General features: G+C 45.8%; 1 protein-coding gene across 11 annotated transcripts in view; it reads right to left on the reverse strand.

Moving 5' to 3' along the window:
* Positions 1-17,963, reverse strand: part of NLGN4X (neuroligin 4 X-linked) — a 298,947-nt gene that overhangs the window by 259,652 nt on the left and 21,332 nt on the right. For all 11 annotated transcript variants that reach the window (XM_026015327.2, XM_072743578.1, XM_072743580.1 and 8 more), the window contains 2 exons: positions 6,021-6,188; positions 2,451-2,537 (listed from right to left, as the gene is read on the reverse strand). The gene's annotated coding sequence lies outside the window, so the exon portion shown is untranslated. The remainder of the gene's footprint in view (positions 1-2,450; positions 2,538-6,020; positions 6,189-17,963) is intronic.

Genomic DNA, 17,963 nt, shown 5'->3' on the forward strand with positions numbered 1-17,963 from the left:
TCCTTGGTCATCAGTTTTGAGATGAACCAAGCCATCTTGGGAATAAAATCAAGGGATTTCTAATGCTGGTTCCCCAAGACCATCCCAGATCCCTATAAGAATCCATCGCAAAGGAGGTTGGGGGCACAGGGTAACTGGGTGATGGGCACTAAGGACGGCAAAGGATGGAATGAGCACTGGGTGTTACCTGCAACTGATGAATCACTGAACTCTCATTCGTTGAGTTTAAAATTTTTTTCAATTTTTTTGAAAAAGAAAGAAAATCCATTGCAAAGAGTCTCCTTTCACAGAGGTTACAAAACCAGAACATGCTCAGTCAACGTTGTAGAGAAAATGTGACTAAAGTGGCATGTGTTGAAATTTTCAAGTATCAAGAGGCTTCATGAATGATCTGTCCTTCCTAAGGAGTTGCTTTCCTTCATTCATAACCACAGATTCCCCGTAACAAAGAGGAACGGGTGCCTGCCTCTCTATTCTTTACGTATATCAGAAGCCTGATCACCCAGATATGGCTACTTAGCAGCAGCCCCAGATCAAGGCATCAGCGCCCCCCCACCCCGATGCACAGATGTGGGTGCTTGGCCACCAAAGCCTGCACCCCTCGTGAATGACCCAGATGAAGACCCACGGAGCTTTCAGCTCCCATGTAGACACGTTGAGAATCCACGAACACGAAAACTCCCTGCCATGAGCTGTTCATCCAGCCACGCCATCCTCGGGATACAACACGAGAAGCTCCAACTTGGGATCACCCCTCATCCCGGCCACCCCAAAGTATGATCGGAAAGCCCACCCCGATTCAGACGGGCAGGTAGGCAGCCTCCTGCACACACGGGTCCATACTGCCTGGTGGTTTCAAATGCAGATTGAACCTAAGTGCACATGGCCCAAGAAGTGAGAGGTCTTTCTAGATTCAGAAGTCCTCATTTTCCTCTCCTGATTGCGCACTTTATATAATGTTCCCTTTGGGTTTCATTATGTGAGCTGTCACATTATGAGCTGTGGCTCGTCCACGGCTCGGAGCGCGATGCCAGACCTATTACTACTGCTTCTCCTTGGAACCAGGACAGCCTGATTATATTAAACAGAGTGCTCCTAGCACAGCGGCTACCGAAATGATTATGGCCAAGCTGCACCGGGCCGCCGTTCCAAAATGTGATCGTGTGAGAAGGAAGACAGATTTCCAAGACTCTGTGCCCCCGTTAGATAGCAACGCTCCTCCAGGTTGAAAAACGACATAAAAACAGGGGGGGGGAAACTCATGGCACAATTCAGAAGACAAAGGGATTTACCTAATGTGCTGTTAATGATGATTTGCTGTATGTGCTGATGAGAAATGTGTGTGTGCATGGAATACCTTTGGTAAAATAACCTACACGAGCTAAAAATAGTAACCGTTTTGCCATCTATAATCATCTTCCAAATTTGCATGTTAATAACAAAAGGGGGACAGCGTGAGTCTTTGCTAATTAAAAAATTATCTTTAGGGGAGGAAAAAAGTTTTATGGCAGGACATGAGAGAGGGATTTGGAAATCCAGTTTGCTGGGAACAAGGGTCTCATAAAAAATATGACCTTGACAATCTTGTAGAATCCAGGAATCCTACAGAAGTTTGTCACCGACTAAAGATATGGAAGTCATGCAATGGGCTGTAAAGAAGCCAAAAGCCATTTGCGGTCTCCATGGCGGGAAATATTTGGAAGCTGTGCCGCTCAAATTGTTAAGAAAAACGGTAGATAATGAATATGTGAGTGATATATAATCATTCAGGGCTCGAGTCGACAGCTCAGCCATGGAAAGACATAACCATTCACTTGAAACACATGAAAACACAACCTTTCTCGAATTTAAGTATGGGAAGGAACGGGCCCAGGTTTCAAGGTGCGAAACGATTTTATTAACAAGCGCTCACATCCATAGATCACAGAAATATCCCACCCATCTCCCCTTCGTTGGGATCTGTTCTCCAGATAGAAAGATCCCGTGGCCGCAGTGGGCCCTCTGCCTGGGTTAGAACATGTCTAGCATTTGGGTGTCATTCTGAAGGGACGGCCACCATTCAAATGCCCTCGTAGCTGCAGAAGCTCACTCTAGAACGGAGTAGGCCTCCAGTGGCCCATGGGTAAATTTTGGAGCGGTTTATCAGAAAGATGAGCCTCTCATTTATGCACAGCTAATTAATGAGATATACTCAGCTGACATCGTGGCTATTTGGAGGAACAAGCAATTATTACAAAGCCCCGAATTTCCAACATGTACCATTATACACACTGCAAATGAGCTTGAAATCACGGCTTTGCACTTTGGTTCGTTTCAAATAGATTTTTGAAGAAGGAAACTATTCCGACTACCACAGGAGCCCGAAAGCACGGCGAGATTTGATTTACCCAGGCTGCAAATGCATCAATAGCGCAAGTCAGCAGAAGCCAATGGGTCCTTTGGATACTCACCATTACATCGTCCTTCTAGGAAGACGCCTTTAGAAATGCCTCCACGGACATACGCTTGACGTCTTTTCCATCTCAACACCTTTGTCCCTATTAAAACAAAAACAAGAAAGAGGTATGTTGGTCCAGCCCATAAAAGAGATGAGTGTGCGTGCTTCAAGGGCAATGTTTTATTGCTCGCATAACTTTGCTTTGGGGTTGTTACCGGAAGTAGCTGGTAGTGGCAAGGAGCGATTCTTTTTTTTTTTTTTTTAAACATTTTTTTTTAAATTTTATTTATTTATGATAGTCACAGAGAGAGAGAGAGAGAGGCAGAGACACAGGCAGAGGGAGAAGCAGGCTCCATGCACCAGGAGCCCGACGTGGGATTCGATCCCGGGTCTCCAGGATCGCGCCCCGGGCCAAAGGCAGGCGCTAAACCGCTGCGCCACCCAGGGATCCCTCAAGGAGCGATTCTTAACTGGGTCCTTAATGAGGCAAGCTGCTAATCATGACACAACACCCCTGCAGGTGCGGCCAACTGTAGATGCCACATCCCACCATCCTGGTCCTCGTGCAGCGTGACGATTTAGGATAAACAGACAGGTTGAAGCTTCCAAGTCCGTCGGTATTCATCTGGGCTCTGTTACATCTTCGTAGACGATGACAATCAATTTAGTGCATATCTACGTGCGATCTAGCTTTATTTAAATTAAGACTTTTAAATCCTCGAAAAATGCAATTCGTGTAAAGAGTCGATCCATGTTTTGGAGATCGTTTGCTTGCAAGAAGCAAGCCTCAGCAGGCAGCCAGTGTTCTTCGCCTACAGCCAAGGGTCAGGATGGGCAAGACCAAACACTGCCCTGTTTGCTTGGCCCCCACTATGACAACACTAGTGTCTCTTCGAGCAGAAGTCACCCCCAGGATCGTTTAGCATTATTCTTGTCATCCCAACCTGGACTCTTCTCTTTAAAGGGTGATTCTCAAGCAACGTGCCGCTCCTTCCACTTTCAAGTGAGGATCACAACAAGGCAAAGTGGCTCCCTGTGAGCTCTTTCACAGAGTCTCATCTTGTGACTGACACTCACCATTCTAGAGCTCGAGGAAGGAGAGTAAGTGGAAAGAGAGACTACTTCATTTAATGCACTTCTCATGGTGCTTGAGGAATATTAGTACCAAGTAGATGAGGTCTTTGGGTTTCAAAGGCAGCAAGCCAATAGTGCATTAATAAACTGTAGGAAGGCAGGGTCCTATTTTAATGATGCTCTGATTACTCATAACAACTAGCACATTTACTTCTTCTGGGTTTCAAGAACGCTGTTGATTAAAATATATTTAGGAAAGTGAATTCATATGTAACAACAATCACGACGGCGTTCAACATCGCCGACCCTTCTACAGCCGTGCAGGGTAGCTATCATGACATCTGTTTTACAGGTAGAAAAACCAATGTTCACACACTAAGTCATATAAGTCATGGGCTTTGAGGCAGACAGAGGCAGAACTGAGTCTCCTTGGACATCCAAGGGAACCAGAGGGAAGGCTAGCCAACTAGCCCAAGAGCACGGAGCTGCAAAAGGTGGGGCTGGACTCACACCAGGTAGTTTCCCTTCCATCTATCTTGCTACCCGGGCTCCGGTGCGACAAGGAATATCATTTCTATCCCACATTCTCAGTCCCCACACCGTGGGAATCTACAGCTGACATGGTTTCTGTCCGTGAGAAGGAGGCTATTTGATATTGATAGCAACGACAACCTCACAGTGCATGAGTGATGCACACAGTAGGTGCTATTCTCACGCTGTAACGTTAATACTACAACTTAAAAACTGGCGCTATTCCTACTTCACCCAATCCCAGGTCATATCTGGGCTCTAAACCGCAGGCCAGTGCTACATACACAACTGCAAAGTTAACTCCATGTGTGTTTCAGGAAAGTTCTACAGACATTAGTATGAATTATGTCTGACTGGCCAATACAATTTTTTTTTTCTTGTGATGGGGCACAGAAAAATGTTCATTGATTATTATTTTAAGGTTGAGCTTTTGTTTCTTTCCGTTTGCTTTAATTTTGATGGCTCTTTTTTTTAAACGATTTTATTTATTGATTCATGAGAGACACAGAGAGAGAGAGAGGCAGAGACACAGGCAGAGGGAGAAGCAGGCTCCATGCAGGGAGCCCGACACGGGACTCGATCCCGGGTCTCCAGGATCATGCCCTGGGCTGAAGGCAGTGCTGAACGGCTGAGCCACCGGGGCTGCCCTGATGGTTCTTTTTTTAAGGTACACAAGGGAGACAGAATGATTAACCATATTAGCATATGCTTTCTTTTAAAACCTGATAAACCTAACAACTGATAGAACAAAATAAATATTCCCATTATGTAGTGCTTACTGTGTGGTCGTCTAGCCCAGTTAAAGTCCCTGGAAAGAAGTCTGTTCATCTGTAGCTGGACTGAGCTGTATTCAAAGCTGGCCCGCCCCAGCCAGGAATGTTTCCACCCGTCCTGCTTCCCTCTCTCCCGTAATCTCCCAGTACCTCTCTTACTGGAGCCTACTCACCCCCAATCCTTCATGCACGTTGTACTACGTCTCCTGCTCTAGGAGGTTAAATACGTTCCAAATACTCTTAGTTTCTTCTTCATGGCTAACCCATTAGGTGCAAAGTCACAGCGTAACATTCTCCCAGAGGGGATTTTGTATGAGAAACTCAACGCTGAGGAGTCAGAGACAGGGAGGGACCCTTCACGACATCCATACTTAAATTACGCCACCTCCGGGTTAGCCATCGAACTCAAGGGACAATGCAGATCGCCAACCCTCATCCACACAAATACTCCATTTTCCTCACGTGATTTCTGCTGCATGATTCACCATGGGACATGATGCAGGAATCCTTTCTTGTATTTGAAGCAAAATTCTAAGATGTAAGTCATGTGCCGAATAGCATATCTCAAAGGTTAAAGAATAAATTCTTTAGACGAAAATAATTTTTTTCTCAAAATACGTCTTGATTTTACCATTACATTTGGAGTGGATGCCCTATAATCAAACGCCTTAAAAGGCAGATAAATTAAAAAAAAAAAAAGGCAGATAAATATGACTACAAATAGCTGATTATTTTGAAAGTGACGTGACATTATTGTTTAATCTTCGTTTTGACATAGAAATGACGCCCTGTCAAATACTTATCACCTGTGAAGACTTACACTGTACTTCATATGTATTCATTGACATAGAAAAGGATCTTTTATTATAAATGGCTTTTTTGTTTGTTTGTTCAGTCATCTCTGCATCCAACATAGGGCTTGAACCTAAGATCCTGCAATCAAGAATCACATAGTCTTCTGACTGAGCCAGCCGGGTGCCCCTAGGAAGGAATCTTTTAAAGACATACATGGCCCGCGATGATAGTTTTCAAACAGTCAAGGTGGATTAAAAAGGGGGAAGCAGTAATTAGAGCAATATTTATGAGTCACTAATATATTAGCAATATTAGAGTTCATGAATATGTTAGCAAATGTTACCATACAATTATATCATTTTGATAGAATCTTAGCATGCGGAGAACACATGAGTCAAAAGCATACAGACCTTTGGAGGAATACGAGGCGTGGAACGGGGAGTGATATATCCCACACTAGGATAATGTTTCAAGGAAGCCTCTCCATATACTTTCATCTTTACAACTGAAGGTTTGGAGGCTCATGAAGACGTTCATGGCCATTCCCATTCACTCTGGGTAGCAGGTCCAAAGGATACCTAGAAAATAAGATAGGAAGATCTAAATACCTTCATAAAAGGTACCATTCATACACCCACCTCGGACTTTCCAAGAGGGCACTGGCATGATTGTATCCCTTCGTACCTAAATAACTTGTAACAAATCTTGTCTAGAAATCCTATCGTTTCGGGGATCCCTGGGTGGCGCAGCGGTTTGGCGCCTGCCTTTGGCCCAGGGCGCGATCCTGGAGACCCGGGATCGAATCCCATGTCGGGCTCCCGGTGCATGGAGCCTGCTTCTCCCTCTGCCTGTGTCTCTGCCTCTCTCTCTCTCTCTGTATGACTATCAAAAATAAATAATTTAAAAAAAAAAGAAGAAATCCTATCATTTCACTTTACGGTGTTGGTTGAGCGCAGACCACAAATAAGATATGAGGCCAGGAAAGGAATTCTGAAGACTAACGGGACAACCCCCGTCCTAGAGGACATGTCTTCTTGTGAGGGAGGGCATCCTCACAGCAAGTACTCATAATGAATTGCAGGAGCTCTTGTACCAGTCATAAAGGAATAGAAGGTGCCAGGGACACTTGGGTGGCTCAGTGGTTGAGTGTCTGCCTTCATCTCAAGGGGTCCTGGGATCGAGTCCTACATCGGGCTCCATGCAGGGAGCCTGCTTCTCCCTCTGCCCGTGTCTCTGCCTCTCTCTGTGTCTTTCATGAATAAATAAATAAACTCTTTTAAAGAAAAAAAAAAAAGGAATAGAAAATGCCAGGCTCGGTGGAGGTGACGGCTCTAAGAAACTCTTAGGAGCCGCACGGAAGAGAGCCTTGGGAGAGGAGGGTGGGAGGGGCCACGTGTCAGAGTAAAGCATACAGAAAGCAGGAGCAGGAGGTAGCTGCAGAGCTCACAGGGCCCTCAAGGGATCCACACCACGACTCAGCTCAGGGCTCCCAAGGCTTGGCAGCACCCGAGTCTGAACGTCTGCACCAGACTTGCACACACATATGCAAAAACAAGAGAAGATAAACTTATTTTTAAAACCTAAATATATTTCAGAGGTATTTAAAAATCTTTTGTTTATTTATTTGAGAGAAAGAGAGAGACATCAAAGAGCAGGGGGAGTAGAGCAGAGAGAGAACCAGACTCCCCACTGACCAGGGATCCTGGACGTGGGGCTCAATCCCAGGACCCTGAGATCACGACCTGAGCCAAAGGCAGATGCTTCACCAACTGAGCCACCCAGGTGCCTCTAAAAAAACCTTTTTTTAATCCCAGGCTTATTCATTCATTATTCAATTTTCTTTTGAGTCTCAGTGACCTACCAAATTTCTGAAGGAAAAATGAGGGGAATTTTCATTTTGGTAGATTTTTTGGGTGGCTATTAAAAAAATAATAAAAGGCACACTCATGGGGCACCTGGATGGTTCAGTGGTTGAGCGTCTGCCTTCGGCTCAGGTCGTGACCCCAGGGTCCCAGGATCGAGTCCCATATCGGGCTTCCATGGGGAGCCTGTTTCTCCCTCTGTGTCTCTGCCTCTCTCTGCGTGTCTCTCATGAATACATAAATAAAATCTTTAAAAAAAAAGGCATGCTCACATAAGAAGAGAATGTATATATCTAGGTTTCAGGGGGTCACCCTGGATATTTCTAGATGTGTATATAAATGTTCAAATTGACATAAGTAACCTATTTATCTAACCCAAATTTTATCTCCCATCTCTCAAACAGAACAATCCTCCAAATTATATCCATTTTTGAAAAGATGCATATTTAATAAAACATCTGTTTCTGACTTGGATTGGCTCCCAGTTTTATACAATGTTCAAATTGTTTAATTTTTAGCGTTATAAAAGTCGAGTGAAAAACAACGAGGAGAGAAATTTCTCTACGGAATATAAAAAGCATAACTTAAAATGTATATAATCAATTTTACGCAATTCTACTCCTCCTGAGTCAACCCACATTTTGGACGAATTCAAGGAATTCTTTCATTGTCCACATGGCTAATTCTGACACAAACCTTTACAATAAAATGAAAAAGGACTCAAGGCATCTCTTCAGCAAGCAGTAGAAACAAACAGCACAGCACAGCAGATTTATAGCTTTCATGTAAGACATTAAATAATTAAGCTCCAAAATCCTTAACATTCCTAAAATTTATCACTCTCTATTTTCTAGGCATGGACTAGAATGGGAAACGTGAAGCCTTTCTCTGACACTGTTTAAAAAAAAAAATACAGAAAAAGAATTGTAAAAAGTCTAGAGACATGAAACCAGCAAAAAAAGAATAATATAAAAATAGCATCTAGAAATAAATCATCCATATATTGAATAATCTACACATTTTCGGTTAATCATGCTAATCTATAAGTTCAATACTTGATGAAGAACCGACTTCCCTTAGGTGGAAGACAAACTTCCTTCTACAACAAATAGGTTAAAAGATCAAAGTTGTTCCCTCATACTGTCTCCGGCCTGGCTATATTGTCTAAGAAACCGCGATGGCTGCGCTGCTAACACTTGTCCACCACGTTCAACCTCTGGCTTTTCATTCATTCAGTGAACATCCGCAGCGTGTCTTGTCATTACTCATTTCTTCAACAAACACCCAGTGTGCACCTCCTCTGAGCTGGACTCATGTGTTTAAGGAAAGGCAGAAAAACATTAAAACACACCTAAGAGGGCAAAAAATGAAAATGCTTTCCAATGTGACGGAGCGCCAAGAGGGGAGTAAGAGTGGGCTAATAAACGTGAAGACGGGAGAGCATGTAACCCACTTTCTGTGGGAAGAAGAGAGGAGGTTCCAGGCAGGGGAAGTGGCACAGGCAATGCCCTAATTTGGTACATGCTTAGTTGGATCACAAAACCAAAAGACAACTGGTATACCAGCAGGGTGGTAATGGGAGAATGCCATGGGGTGGAGCTGGGGAGGTGGGCAGGAGGCTCACCGTGTAAAGCCAAATAGGTCAGTATAAGGAATCTGGGGTTTATTCTAAGTATAACATGAAGCCATCCTTGGTAAAGCATTTCAGAGCAAGAGGGAGGAAGATAAGACCAAAGATAAACAATAGGAAGGGCCTGCCTTTACCATGTGCCTGTATTTTAAGGTACTTTACGTGCCTCACTAACTTATCTGTCTTGCAAACATCTCTAGATGTAGGTACTCCACATAATAACTCTCTTATGGATGAGAAAACTGGAACATGAAAAAAATCAACTTTACGTGGCTAGGAAGCCTCAGGTGTCCTGGTTCCCTCGGTAGGAACTGATGAGTGCCAGAGACGAGGGTCCATAACGCATGCCAGAGTCAGAGGAGACAGTGCGCACAACAGAATGTTAGCCTCATGGGATGGATAAAGTATGGAGATGGGTAAAATGCTAGGGAAAAAAATGTATGGGGCTCTGCTTCTGGTTCCTGGCACAGAGCTCCTGAAACCCTTGGGATTCCTAAGTGATTAAATCACTGGGAGCACCTTTCTTCTAATATTTGGCCTCTGACCCTGGTCCCTCATACAGAGCTCCTAAGTCCCTTGAAACTTCTTGGGTAATAGGAGTGTCATTTGTTCTAACGGGGCAAGACATGGTGGGCTTCAGCAAAACTACAAAATGGGGTCTGGTCGCCAGGAAAACCACGTCATGGTTAGAAGCTTGGACCTTCCAGCCCCTCTCCATCCTGAGCGCATCCATGGTTGGGAGGGTGGTGCATCCCAACTCCAGGAGGATGGAAGCTCCCAATTCGAGACCCTCGCAGACCTCATCCTATGAATCTCTCCACCTGTATCTTTTATATGATGTCCTTTATTATCAAATAAAGTAGAAGACATTAAGGAAATGTTTCCCTTTGGTCTGTGAGCTGTTCTAGCAAATGATGCAATCCAAGGAGGGGGTTGTGGGAAGCTTTGATCTGTACTCGAGTCAGAGAAAAGCTGGGGACAGAGTAACTTGGTGGCTGAGCTGCTTGCAATTGTCATCTGCAGTGGAAATGGTCTTGTGGGACTGAGCCCTTCACCTGTGGCTTCTCCAGGTAGTGTCAAATTGAACTGAATTGTAGGACACCCTCTTAGCATCACAGAGAATGGCTTAGTTTTAGGGGGAAAACCGCACACATATGGTGACAGGACGTATTGAGTGTGCGAGTAAAGGAGGAACACAGGAGTAGTTTTCCCAACCAGCATGGGAGAGCGGGGTACGAGAGTACCCAGGTAGAAGGAGAACCTGAGGATGACAGGGCACGAAGGCGAGGAACAGGTGTGATGAATCCCAGCGATGCTCAGCTTGGATGGAAAACAGCTACCTGGGGGGAGAGCACAGGACTGAAGCGAGGACGGCTGGTTCAGGAGATGGAAGACCATGTGGGCTTGTGGACAGTTTCTGGACAGGATAGTCCTCTGATGCAACCTATTATTCAGGAATGTGGAACGGGCAAAGTTTTAAAAAGTGATGGGAGAGTATGGACAGCCATAGGACAGGAAGCAAAACAGCAAATGTAAAGTGAGAACATGGCCCTGGAAAGTAGAGATGTATCCCAGCCAAGAGAAATAAAGAGACCCAGAAAGTGATTCACACCAGGCAGATGGAGAGAGGGGATGCAAAGTATGGGACTGAGGGACGAGGGACTGAGTGCAGAAGATGCCTCTCCCGGGAAAACAGCGTGCAGGGAACGGAGCAAGCTTGGCGAGAGAGGTGATGGGCTGAATTTGGACACACTGAACTGTGCCTTTGGCAGAGCATACAGATGAAGCTGTCCCAAAAGAGGCAACTGTGAGAGCAGGATGAAGCCTGAGGGAGAAGTGAGAGCAGAAAATCAGGACACGGGGGTCTCCTGGGGGAAGCACGGTTGGATCACTAGCAGAGGCAAAGCTACGTGGGACAGTCTGGGAGCCAGGGAAGTGGCCTGAGGCTGTAGAAGGAGCAGCAGTACCTGAAGAAGCAGGACGAGTATAGTCAGAAAGGAAGAGAAAGGCCATAGAGGGGACCCAGAAGGGAGAGTGTTCAGGAATTCAAGGAAGGATAAAGCCCCTGGAAGGAGGGGCAATAACACGTCAGAGTCTATGGAGAAGCTCCAAGAACGTTGGCACTGCTGAAGGGTCAGCCACCTGCAGTGGTGCCCGGGGCAAGCCCCAGAGTCCAGGTGTGCTGTCAGAGTCAAAGGCAGAGAGATGTGAGAAGTAAAGAACTGCTTGTTACCACGAGTTCCTTGTCTCAGGGTATGATGCATAAGGACATAAGTAGGTTTGTGGGCGGAGGAGGACAGTGGTGGGGAAGGTCCTGATAATGAACATGGGAGGCCGGTTTCAGAAAGAAAAACACTAAAAGACAGAAAATATGAAGGAGAAAAAAGGACATCGTTTCAAGTCCATCTGTGACCTTATCACCACCAGAATGAACGTGCTCGGTGTCACTCTCACAGATCTCTGTAGCATCTAGCTATGTTGACCGGTTCACTCAACTTCTGAACCCTCTTTCTTCTTTTAATGAAAACAAGCTGACATATGACCCCAGGCTCGGATGGCTCCCCCAATACCTGGTTCTCTATGCAAGACGTAGCCCGCTCCCATCAATACCACCTTCCAAGGCTTGGCAGGAGTGTCATGCTTTCATTTCCTCGGTTGTCTACTACTGCTGGATCTCAATTCACACTATTAGCCTCATGGCCTCCACCTCTAATTCCACCACTACCTGCCTCCATCAAATTCGCCCTAAAATTGACATTCAAAAATGGTTCACTTGAGCAAAAGCAGCAGCGAGTCTCCTCCATAGCCAGCCGATCGACATCTATTGGCCTTACCATTGGTTTCTACCATCTAATGCTCTGGTTTCAATTTAGTCGTCCAACACAACCACCTGCACTTGAAATGATACTCAACCCATTCATGTGCATTTGCGTGAATTAGCACGCGATGTCACGTGCATGTATGTCATCGTTTGAGAAGTGCCCGTATCAACACTTGCCGCACGCCCATATTGACTCACTCCCTCCTTTGCTCTTCGCACAAAACCCCATCCATCCCGAGACACAGTTCATAAACAACCTCCTTTGTACATGTTTCTTTGATAATCTGGCTTCCAACAAGATGGCACTTGTTGGTCCCTGCCTCCCTGTACCAACACCGTCCTGCTGTCCCCTTTCCATATGGTGCCAAATGGGTGACCACCAACATGTAGAACTGATGATGCACCACCTCTGAGATCAAGGTAGGAAAGATGAAGGTTTGCATCTTAGGCTCCCTCCCTCTCATCCTGTCTCTCTCCTCCCCAACTCAGGGAAGCCAGGCACCAATGTTGTATGACTGGCCCTAAGGAGTGGCCCATGTGGCAATGAACTAGAACCTCCTGCTAAGGGAGGGACACTTAAGTGAGATTCTCCAATGCCTTCGGAAGCCTTCCACCCCAGTCTCCAGCATCATCGCAGAGCCTGAGCCAGAACCACCCAGCTATGCAGCTCTTGAATTCCTGACTTCTAGAAAATCTATGAGATAATAAATATTTGCAGTTTTAAGCTGGGTTTTAGGGGAATGTTTCATGCAGTGATAGACAGATAACAAACCACCTATGTGATACTGGTGTCAAATAAGATTCTAGTGGAAAATAAGATTCTGGGGGCACCTGGGCGACTCGGTAGGTTAAGCATCTGCCTTCGGCTTAAGACATGACCTCAGGGTCCTGGTATCGAGCCCCACATCAGGCTCCCTGCTCAGTGGGGAGTCTGCTTCTCCCTCTCCCGACCCCTACTTGTGCCCCTTTTTGCTCTCTCTCTCAAATAAGTAAATAAAATATTTAAAAAAGAAAAAAGAAACTAAGACTCTATATTCCCATGGTCTTTATCTTCATCCTCCTTATGGAATGTTCTGTGTGCATGTGTTGTAGTAAAAATCATTTCATTAAAAAAAATAATGATGATAAAAAATAAAAGCGTTTCATTGATCATTTTGTCTTCTTTACTGCGATGGTGATTTCCCTGGGGTCGGGGGTTGATGCTTAACTATATTTCTATGTCTTATATTATCTAGTCTGATGACCCTCTCAAAATAAGGTGTGCATACATGGTTATCAAGTGAATAAATGAATGAATGAAGTTCTGTGCATGGTTTCTCAGTGTCTGAAGGCAAGAGAGCTGCATGCAGCCTGGAATTACAAGACCTTTGTCTGAGACAGAATGTGCCCTTGGATCCCTGAAGTGGGAAACAATCGGCTGCCTTCAAGTGTTTTGAATTATGAGCCAAGCATTTGGAAGCATGGGGAGAATAAATAACATGCAGCATATCAATGAGTTTTTACGGTGGTTATTATTAATCTTTACATCCCGCACAGTCCATAGCACATGGTAGATGCCCAATAAATATGCACTGATCAGGAACCTGGAAAAAAGACAACGTGTAAATCAGTAGAGCAAGACTCGATGTCAAAAGCAAACCTCCAGACCTGGAGGTATTAAAGCCACCTTCCAAACAGGAGAGACCAAAATAGTATGCCAGAGTCAAAAATTAAACCGGTCGTTTGTGGAAACATAACCTGAAAAGACCCAAATGCAATGGTTCTCAGAGTTTGACCCCCTAGATGAGTAGCAGCAAGTTGATGTGGGTGCCATCTTGGATCTAGTGACTCCGAAATCCTAATGGGTGGAGCCCAGCCATTGTGCAGGGGATTCTGATGCTCAGGTTTGAGAAACAGCGCCCAAGGTGATGGGCTTCAAAGGCAACAAAGACAGGATTCAGTGCCTTTTTCCACTGACAGTTTTACCAACACTCTTATTCTGAGGATGGAAATAAAATGGGTGGGTATCTACCCTGAGCCAAGGATTGCATGGACCCGGCAGTGAGGCAACCCAAGAGTCCAGAAGTCATCTCGGTCCCTCATTCAGATCCCACGGGTCTTTCAGCACCAGCTCTGAACCCCTGCACACTTCAAGCTCCAAAATCTGTCTCTCTCCCACCATATCCTCAAGTTGTTTCAACTCCCTCTCAACTGGAAGGTCTTATTTCCCTTGGAAGACCTCCCACGAACCCAACCCCAAGTCACCGTCCCCTCCTAGGGATCCCCATGTCCTCCTGGCCCCATAAATATAGACTATGCCACACTTATTAACATAATGAGGGGATCCCTGGGTGGCGCAGTGGTTTGGCGCTTGCCTTTGGCCCAGGGCGCGATCCTGGAGACCCGGGATCGAATCCCACATCGGGCTCCCGGTGCATGGAGCCTGCTTCTCCCTCTGCCTATGTCTCTGCCTTTCTCTCTGTCTCTCTGTGACTATCATAAATAAATAAAAATTTAAAAAAAAAATTAAAAAAAAAAAAAAAGTAATGATGTCACCTGAACTTAATGCCATCCTTCGAGACGTGCCTCTATCCCCCACCACCAGACAACACTACATGCACCATGAGGGAGCTGATAGGCCTTCCTTCCCCGCAGAAAGTCCAATAGGCACTGGTTGCTCAGTGCATGAAACATTCGGCAAAATTTCAAAAGGTTCTGACATTCACACTGATTGGGAGACAAAAGAAATGCCTATTCCACTCTATAAAGGTTGAGAAATACCTCAAATCTCAAATATCAAATTATATTTTCCCTTTCCTCAGGGGAAAAAGAGAGAAGGCATGAATAACTGGAGTCCATATAAGCCGGGAAAACACAACAGGCTGCTCTTTTGCCCAACTGTTTATGATCCATGATTAGAAGTTGAAAAGACGCTGGGGAAAACCCATCCTGGGGTTGATTATTTCCTAAGACTGAGACACTGTAGTGGGAGAGAGGCAGACATAACGTGACAAATCATTCCCATGTCCCATGTTTATTTTTAGTGCAATTTAGATTTTTCTGCCGTAAATGCTGCCCTGTGCTTCTACGATCTAGCCTGACTTGCGATCATCTACATGTGGTCCAGGACCTCTGGATTTGTTCCCAATCTCACAATTTCCGGTAGCAAACCCCCTCTTGTCAGTTCGTATGCACCATTTAACCAGGTCACAATGAAGTTTATTCAGAAAATACATGGAGCGAGCGTATCACTAATCACGGCTTAAAAATGAGCAGTATTCAAGTCGAGAGTCTTAATTACAATGATCATGGCTCTGGAATCATGCAGAATTAGTTGGAAAGGACCTGGGGATCGGTCCAACCCACTCATTTTACAGTTGAGGACTACGAAGCCCCACCACTTCCCTGCAAAGGCTGTCATTTAAAAAAAAGGAGGGGCCGCCACCCCCTGCCCCAGAATGTGTGGTTCCTGTGATACGACGCAGTGGCATCCCTAAAAAGTCTGATGAAACACAGGGGAGTCTGGAAGACAAGGGTCCCCCACTGCTGGAATGTGTCAGAGAAGCCAGGCAGGGCTAAGGGATGAGCATGGAGCTGGGCCAGGGGTCCGCCCTTCACCAGGCGCTACCCAGGCTGGCTGCTTCCCTTTGGTCGCTCCTGTAGACAGCCCAGCGTCTTGGCCGGATTCCTAGAGCTGCAGGGACAAAGTACCACAAGGTTGATGGTTTAATTTATTGTCTCATCAACGTTCTGGAGGCCAACCTTCCAAAATCAAGGTGTTGGCAGGACCGCGCGGCTCTGAAGGCTCCAAAGGTGCATTCAGGTGGCCGCTGGCCATCCTTGATGTTGCTTGGCCTTCAGAGGCATCGCGCCACATCGGTCTTCTCCTTGTGCATCTGTCTGACTTCTGCTTTGCCTTCCCGCCGAGTGCTCCCCTCGTAGATGGACAACAGGCATCGCATCAGGGCCCTCTTACCTCTCTCTCTGCAAAGAACCTTTTTCCAAGTAAGGTCCCTTGAGCAGATAGATGCTGGGTGTGAGGACTTCATTCTAACATTTCGGGGGACACAATTCGACCCATGACCCTTGGTTTATTTGTAAAATGACATGGTTGGATTCAGAGCGTTTTTACTTGAATTCCTGGCAGGAAGCCTGGAAACAGATAGAATGAGAAAATTGCACGCTGTCTCTCTCTCTCACACACACACACACACACACACACACCGGACACTGGAATTTGGAATTGTGGAAACAGAACATATGGGTGAGTGGCCAGATGTGTTTACTTTCAACCAGGTATCGGTCCACCCCCTACAAAACCTACCTTGCTGCCTCTGTGCATTCACACTGCGTTGACGGATGAGGCCAGAACGTTCACATTCACAAGCGCATCCACTATCCGCGTGAAGACAACTGCAAGCCAATTGTAGGTGGGAGCCATTCGCACGCACACATCAAACCGTATCTGGAACAGTCGCATAATAAGCAGGTTTTCCCTTTTCTCTTACATTTTTTTGCTGGAGCCTCACATTTTTGCCTCTTCCCCTGTGTAACTAAAACTAACTTTAAATCCGTTCCATTAGTTACTTTGACTATTTCAGGCACGGCGACAGCCGCTCAGAAATGCAACCAAAGTTTGCAGAACGTAGGCAAGGGAAACGGTAGGCAGGGCATTTTACGAACGGGACACTGAAGGCAATGGGATGACATTCGTCGTAGTAAATATAAATAGCGGAATCCGGGATCCCTGGGTGGCGCAGCGGTTTAGCGCCTGTCTTTGGCCCAGGGCGCTATCCTGGAGACCTGGGATCGAATCCCACGTCGGGCTCCCGGTGCATGGAGCCTGCTTCTCCCTCTGCCTGTGTCTCTGCCTCTCTCTCTCTCTTTCTCTCTGTGTGTGACTATCATAAATGAATAAAAATAAAAAAAAAATATTTAAAAAAAAAATAAATAAATAGCGGAATCCGTGCCGAAAAAGCACGGCGCGCACCCGCGCAGTCCAAGGTTGCAGAATTAAACTCTTGATTCAGCGGCAGTGGATCGTTCAGACTTTCAGGAAGCAGGTATGGAGAGCACGTCAAAGGATGCACGTCAACACCCTGCGGTTTTACTGCTGTCGGAACACGAGGGACTGGTTTTCCGTAACCCTTTTACCGCAAGAATGTGAACGGTGCCTACTTCTTATCGACGTTAAAAATGAGAACCCAATACAAGCCATTATGAAGCCACGGATGACAATGTCGCATCTTCATTCTTCGGGCGTGGCGATGCTGATTCCGAAGCTCTGAGGCTGACAATGTCTCTCCCAAAGACATTTCTCCACGTGAATTCATCTTGTGTTCACGCGTCGACTATTCAAACTTCTTTGTTTGTTGGAGAATCTAAGTTCAATCAACCGGCACCACAGCTCAGAAAATATCACCCCCCCCCCCGTCCTTTGCAATGATGCTCGCACCTCGTTCTCTGCGAACACGTTGTTGGTGTTTTGCTCCGATGTTAATAAGTTCTAAGTAACAGGCTGCACTCACTGGTCCGTGTGCCTCTATAGGACGGGGAATCGTTCTGACGCTCGCACACTGCCCATCCACTGCGCGTCCATTCCCAACCCGGCTTTGCCCAATCTTAGATAAGCTCGCTGCATCGCACTCTGCACTTTGTTCTGAGAGATGCTTATCAGGATTTTTTTTTTATTCTTTTTATTTTCTCTAAAGCTCTCGCTTACCCACATCAGTTCCATCTTCCTTTCCGATAAAGTGCTTTATAATGACTGTGCCCAAACAGCAACCTAATTCTCATCGCAGCTGATACAATTCATAAAGTCGATTCTTCCTACGAGAAAGGCTTCGAGGATCATGTGGGTGCTGGGGCTCCATTGTCCTGTTTGCCCCTGGTTTTCTGGTCATGCCAGGCACACGTACGGGGCCACCGGGACCCCAAAGAGAATGAAATCCTCTGTGTAACATCTAGCAGAGGCACACCTCATTTTATAAAAGGGAGGGATTTTAGCTCCCAGGGGACATCTAGCAACATCTGAAGATGCTTCTGATGGTTGCAGCTGGGG

Source organism: Vulpes vulpes, chromosome X (genome assembly GCF_048418805.1).
Source record: "Vulpes vulpes isolate BD-2025 chromosome X, VulVul3, whole genome shotgun sequence".
NCBI lineage: Eukaryota > Metazoa > Chordata > Mammalia > Carnivora > Canidae > Vulpes > Vulpes vulpes.